General features: G+C 42.7%; 1 protein-coding gene across 1 annotated transcript in view; it reads right to left on the minus strand.

Moving 5' to 3' along the window:
- Positions 1-3,972, minus strand: part of MANSC1 (MANSC domain containing 1) — a 21,653-nt gene extending 17,681 nt beyond the window's left edge. Inside the window, exon 1 of the mRNA XM_069101498.1 lies at positions 3,544-3,972. The gene's annotated coding sequence lies outside the window, so the exon portion shown is untranslated. The remainder of the gene's footprint in view (positions 1-3,543) is intronic.
- Between the last annotated feature and the right edge of the window lie 3,244 nt (positions 3,973-7,216).

The following is a 7,216-nucleotide window of genomic DNA, read 5'->3' on the forward strand; positions in this document are numbered from 1 at the left end:
ATGATGATGATGATGATGATGATGATGATGATGATGATGATGATGATAGCATTCTGCAGGTGAGGAGGTAAAGTTTTAATTTTGGCAATTTTTCCTTCTCAATGCCATCCTGCATATTACTCTTGAGATGCAGCCAAAGCCACATCTTTCTAATAGAGGTCTGGACCTTTTATTTTATCTCCTTTACTTCTCTTTTGCTAGTGATGCTACTTGGTTATTTATTATCTTGTTAAAAAGCAAGGATTAGTGAACTAAGTATGAGGTAGAAACTGACCTGAGCAAAGCTTTGGAGTAGGGGGAAAAACCTGGTTTTGGTGCCCCAATCTCTGATTTCTATGACACCCCCACCTCTAGATCACAGGATTTCCATTGGGAAGGAACCTTAGAGATTCATTTTCCATCTCAGGAAATTGAAGAGAGAGGTTAGGTAACTAGCCCAAGGTCCCATAAATGTCAGACAACAGAATGATGGTCCAAATCCAGATTGATCCTCTGACTACCATAGTGTCTCCCTCAATGTTTTTCCTCTTTGTTATCATCTCTATTAGAAATGAATTCAGAAAAGATCTGAGTATTCTTTATACCTTCGAATGAATTAATTTTAAGTGTTACCTCCACAGAATCATTGCCTTTTAATAGCAGATTAAAACTCAAGCCAAAAGGAAGGTCTTAGTAGTCATAGATATTTGAGCATATTTTCTCTTTCCTATTAGATTGTAAACAAGGCCTTAAAAAGAACCTGCGTAATAAATGTTTGGAGAATTGAATTACTACAATGTGCTGTATACCACAATATAACAGGGTGTGAGATATATGACTGGACCCACAGTATAAAAACCCATGATACATAAAAATGTTTTTAATAAGCATTTTATAGACAATAACTTAGTTATTAGCTTCTGTATGAATGGGGTACTCTAAAAGCTAGATAAGAAAAAACATGCTTATTAAAATTTTCCTGTTAACCTCAGACCCTCATTTAGCCTTTTCTTTTCTTTGATGACAATGCACTGAGGAGCCAGAAAGTCTCTTTACATATCTCCTTATAAAGCTTATTGGGAAGAAGGCACACATCAGTGGAACATTGTGAGGTTTAAGAGAAATCCCTGAAGGAAGAAAGGGGAAAGTAAACTGGAAAGGATTTAGCAGAACTGGATTTAAATCCTGGCTAGGTAGCATCCTGAACTCCTTATTCTCTCTCACATTCTACCCCTTTCCCCACCCCACCCCCATCCAATCTTTGGCCAAATCTGGTTGAATTTATTTTCATAACATCTCCTGTGAACGTAACCTCTGTCTGAAAGCCCAGTGGTACAGGATTCACCCTTACTGGTAGAGATGAATGCCCTGCCCAGTGCTAGGGGGTGGGGTAGAGTTGGCCAGAGGCAAAGAGATCCTGCCTTTACCAGTCCCTAGTGAGGACTCTTGAGGCAACCAATCCCCTTGGGATCGGTCAAGCTTCAAGTCTTTTTTTGGTGTTGAGTCACTTTAGGTACTTCTGGCTTCCAGAGAGAAGATGAAAGAGGTCAACCTCACTTCATGTTGCCGAAGGAAAAGACTCTGGTAAGATATGAAAGGAGCTAGTAGTCTCCATCATGTCCCTGGTCCCAACTTGCTGCAGTAGGGACTTCATTGAACTTCCTCCTTGAGTGAGATCTAGGTCTCTTTCTCTTGGCTGAACTGAGTTATCTCAACCCAAATGGGAGGGCTCCTTCACTTTCTGTTGTCTGATATATATTCCCCTATGTATATCTTCTCTGTTTTGCTACAATTTGGAAAAATGGGGTTCTTTGCTACTCATGCTATGTATGTTTATTATGGAAATCATATTAGGTAGAAAAGGGATCAAACTTTGGATATAGAGCCTAGGTTCCTCTTTCCTCGAAACGACAAAATGATCAGAAGTTAGATGGAACTTGATCATATCCCCTCGATAAACAGTATTTAAGGAAGCAAAGAGGTATAATATTAGTCTGGTACCTCCCTCTCTCTGAAGACTGCAGAGTGGCCTTTGGCCCCAACCTCCTACCTCCCCTCCTGGCAAGAATGAAAGTCTTCTATGGAGAAAGGTGGTGGGAGAAGAGGCTAGAAATGTCTATTTCACCTCTCTTCTGGCCATACTAAGGGCCTTACTCTTGTTACATGTGGGGTCCATTTTCTTTGGTTTACATCTGTCTATTCCCCCTTCTGTCCTCCAACACAGCCATCAGCCTGGGGCAGAGCCTCATTATCTCACACCTGGACTACAACCATAGCCTACTGGTTGGTCTCCCTGCCTCTAGGCTCTCTCTACTTGAATCCTTTCTCTACTCAGTTGTCAAAATAATCTTCCTAAAACATAGGTCTGACCATGTCACCTTTTCCTCATTCAATAAATTCCAGTGGCATTTGAAGCCCTTCACAACCTGGCCCTTTATGTCTTACACCATTCTGTACCACCACCACCCATTCCCCCCAACACACACACACACACACTCACACTCTTCAATCCAGTGACACTGACTCCATTGCCATCCCTTAAACAAGATTCCCTATCTCCAGACTCCATCTAATGTTCACTGACTATCTTCTTTACCTCCTCCTCTCCATCTTCTCACTTACTTGAAGTCCCACTTAAAATTTCACTTTCTACAAGAAACCCACCCCCCTTAATTCTCATGCCTCCCTTTTGTGGATTACCTCTAATTTATCCTGTATATATCTTATTTGCATATAGTCATTTGCATGCTGCTTTCTCCGTTAGACTGTGAGCTCCTCGAAAGCAGGAACTGTCTTTTACCTTTCTTTGTGTCCTCGATGCTTAGCATAGAGCCTGACTAACAGTAAGTGCTTAATAAATGCCTACTGACAGGCTGCTATTTGTAGGACCTGAAGAAGGTCACAACCATTCTAGGCCTCCGCTCCTTTTCTGGGCATTGTATTAGAGGTCTCTTCGAGGTCGCAATCTTTGATCTTCTGCTCCCTAGACTCCTGTCATTCTTGCTGTTGCTTGATGGAGTAGTTTGCAGAATCCCAGCATCTAGATGGAAGGGACCTCAGAGACTTTCTAGTATAAATCACATTAGAGCAGGAATCTTGACTATGACATCCCAGAGAAGTGATCATCCAAATTCTGCCGGCTGACTTCCAGTGATAGGGAACTCACTATCTTCCACACCTCTTTTGGACAGATTTAATTTTTAGAAAAGTTTTTCCACATATGGAGTAGAAATCAACCTTTTAACAGCTTCCACCCCTAGTACTTAGTTCTGCCCCCTAAGAGCAGACAAAACAAATTTTCACCCCACCCCGCCCTCTCCCCACCCCCTCCCCACCTCCACACACATACTCATACAATAACCCCTCCTAGTCCCACATGAAAACTTAAGAATATAAACAATTAATGGAGTGTGGTGGTAGATCCCCTGGAAATGACAGGTGCCTGATCTGAGAAAGAGGGGCAAGGGAAGGGGGAAGGGATGCTTCCTTTTCAGATTCCAGTGGGTGTCATTGGGGATGGGAGGGGGCGCGGTTTTATAAAGCCAGGAATGGAGACGCAGTTACCTTTGCCCAAGGATTCCAGGGAAAGCCTGATGCTGCCCACAGCCTGGGGCACGAAGAACTTAGTTGCTGGAATACCCACGGTCACTGAGAAGGGTGGCAAAGTCCCCAAAACAGTTCCCTGCGGAAGATTGCCTGCAAAGTCGGAGGGAGAGAGGGGGTGGGGGGGTTGTATCCTACGCAATTGCTTCCTGCTTCCGTCACAACAGCCCAAAGTTTGCAGGGGGGAAGGGCTAAAGCTGAAAGATTAGCCCTGCAACCCGGAGCTGTTTAGCTGCAAAATCTAGCCTTTTCCTATCCGCGCCAAAGCTCAGTCTGGGGCTTGGAGTGCTCTTGGAGCCCTTGCGACAAAGGCCACTTGCCTCAGATCTGTCTCTCGGGAGCCTGGGAAAGCCTGGGAGACTGGCTGGGTGAGGCCAAGGCTGAGGTTTAGGCGTCCCACTGGAGACTGTGGGCTGCTAAACACCCGCCCTCAAATCCTGGAGGGAAAGGTGGTATTTGGTGAATGGGCGGGATGCCGGATTTCCCTTTTGTTCTGCCTCGGGCTCCGCGACTGCCAGTGTAATTCCCTTCTGTCCCTTCCACCTCAATAGCTTGTGCTAAGGGGCTTGAGTTCCAGTGATTTCCAGTCAATCTAGAATCAATGAAAAGAGACTTAGAAAAAATTATTATTGGGAGTCTGTAATTCCACCATCCTGATCCCCTCTCCCAATCATGGGCTCAGGATTTAGAGATGGGAGAGAATTTTAGAAATCTAATCCAATCACTTCATTTTTGAAATTTTAATTCTATTGATTTATTTGTTTTTACATCATCATCATCACCATCATCATCCTCTCTCTCTCTCTCCGTCCCTCTCCCTCTCTCAATTCTACTCAGCCAACCTCTCCTTTGTAACAAAGAACAGGAAAGAAAAGTAGTTTAGAAAACTAACGAACACATCAAACCACTCTGACCGCATATATAGTGTTTCAAACCCACATGGCCCCGCAGGGCTAGCATTTTTTCCATGTCCGGACTTCTTCAGAGATACGAGATGGCACCAGAACTAAAATAAAGATTCTGAATGGTGGAAACATCTAGAGAGTAAATTCCAGGCCTGAGAAAATGCAGGGACAGAAGTTAGAAGGCCGAATTCGAGGAGAGGCTACTTTACCTGGAATGTTGTTATCGTATCTACTTACCAAAAGGCTTAGGAAAGATCAGCTAAAGCCCTAATCTTGATTCGGAGTGAAACAAAAAAATATTAAACTGGTTAGACGTGAACACGTTGGGGCAGAGGAAAGGCTAGGAGAAACGACCTCATGAAGGCAATGACAGGACTTCTCTAAAACCCTGTTGTTTTCCTTTCTTGAAAGGGACGTTCTCAGGGGCGGCTAGGTGTCTTAGTGTATAGAGCACCGGCCCTGGAGTCAGGAGGACCTGAGTTCAAATTCAACCTCAGACACAACACAAAACTAGGCATGTGACATTAGGCAAGTCACGTAACCTCAATTGCCCTACCTTCCCCTCTCCAAAAAAAGCTTAAGTAAAACAGTTAAAAGCTAAAGTAAAATTAGTTTAAAAAAAGAAAAGAAAGGGACATTCTCTAACCTAGCTCACCACACTGCTTACTGTCACAGTATGCTCCTTTTTTTTTTTTAATCTTTTGAGGTCTATAAACCTTATTATTCATCTGACACCTAATTCTATCCCTTATACAATCTCCCACTACTTGTTTTTTTTCCCCCCAACCTTGTATTATTTGGTCAGTGGACACATAAGAGCAAACTACCCTCAATGTCCAACTCCTGTTCTCTCATCACCCCCCCCCTGCACACCCTTAAACTTTCTGCAAATCGATATCTCTCCAACCCACGCCTTGCAACATGGACAGTGGAAATACTGTTCCATATAGTAAACAAAATCCCACACTTCTTGCTCTGACACTTCTTTCATCTACTAGCCTTCAGTAAGACTGTCACCCACCTGATGTAACTGTATCTCTAGGCATCCTCATCAACACTCACACACCCCTTACATACTGGTTCTGGATTGCCAGCTGAAATACTTGTTATATCTCACTACTGTCTCCAGACTTTCCTTTTACCACAGTTGCTTAGCAAGCTCTCCTACTTTAAAGTTTACTTAATTAAAAATATCTACCCAATCCAGTTCATCTTCCCCACCCCAGCCCCAAACCCTCTCCTTTTCCCAGCTTTAGTATTGCTGTTGAGGATACCACTATCCTCCCAGTTACCTAGGCTGTTAATCTCAGTGTCATCTTCACCTCTTCCCTTTCAGTCACTGTACATATCTAACCATTTGCCAGTTCTTCTCTAGTGTACCTTCCAATCTCACATATCCATTCCCTTCTCTCCTTTCTCTGTGGTTCAGACTTTCATAACCTCATGATGGCACTTTTAAAAAAAAAATTTTTTTTAGTTTTCAACATTCATTTTCACAAGATTTTGAGTTCAAATTTTCTCCCCATCTCTCACCTACTTCCCACCTCAAATAGAAAGCATAATGAATATCCCTTCCCCCAATCTGTTATCTCTTATGTCCTCCCCCATTACTCCCTTACTTTCTTGTAGGGCAAGATGGATTTCTATACCCCAGTGCATATATATTTTATTTCCCGGCTGCATGTAAAAAACAATTTTGAACATTTGTTTTTAAAACTTTTATTTCCAGATTCTTTCTCTTCTTCCCTCCTCACCCACCCCCACTGGGAAGACAAGCAATTCAATATAGGTTGTACATGTGTAGTTACGCAAAACATTTCCATAGTAGTTAAATTGTGAAAGATATATTTCCCTCCATTCTATCCTACCCCCTATTTATTCTATTTTCTCCTTTGACCCTGTCCTTTTGCAAAAGTGTTTGCTTCTAACTACCCTCTCCCCCAATCTGCCCTCCCTTCTATCATCCCCCCCTTCCCCCTCCTTTCCTGTAGGGTAAAATATCCAATTGAGTGTGTATGTTATTCCCTCCTTAAGCCAAATCTAGTGAGGGTAAGGTTGACTCATTCCCTTTCACCTTCCTGCTCTTCCCCTTCATTGTAACAGTTTTTTCTTGCCTCTTTTATGTGAGATAATTTACCCTATTCTATCTCTCCCTTTTTCCTTCTCCCATTATATTTCTCTCTCTCGCCTCTTAATTTTATTTTTTAGATATATGATGGTACCTTTGCAAAAGTCCTCTGGTTGTTTTTTTCTGCCTCAATCTCTTGTCTACCCCATTCTATCTCTCCACTCAGCTGCCAGTGATCTTTCTTTGTGATAATGTCACCCTCCTTACTCCATAAACTCCAATGACTATTTATCACCCACAGGATAAAATATAAGAGCCTTTGTTTGACTTTTGAAGCTCTTCATAGCCTGGATCCCTTTCTCCCTTTCCCAGGCTTCTTACACTTTAATTTTCTCTAAGGTCTTCTGGTCTTAGGGTTCCTCATACATAACATTCCACCCTCCAACTGTGCCTTTTCATTGGTTGGCTCCCTTGCTTGGAATGATCTTCCTCTTCACCTATACATCCTGGCTTCCTTAGCTCCCTTCAACACAGCTCAAACCCTCCACTGCTAGGTCCCTTTCCTCTGAGATGACCTCCCATTTACACTGTATATTTACTATTGTATGTACACAGCTGTTCGTATGTTGTTTCTTCTATTAGAGTGTGAACTTCTTGGAAG

This window comes from Petaurus breviceps, unplaced genomic scaffold (genome assembly GCF_028583685.1).
Source record: "Petaurus breviceps papuanus isolate PSGF00001 unplaced genomic scaffold, PetGlider_PUasm1.0 470, whole genome shotgun sequence".
Classification (NCBI taxonomy): Eukaryota; Metazoa; Chordata; class Mammalia; order Diprotodontia; family Petauridae; genus Petaurus; species Petaurus breviceps.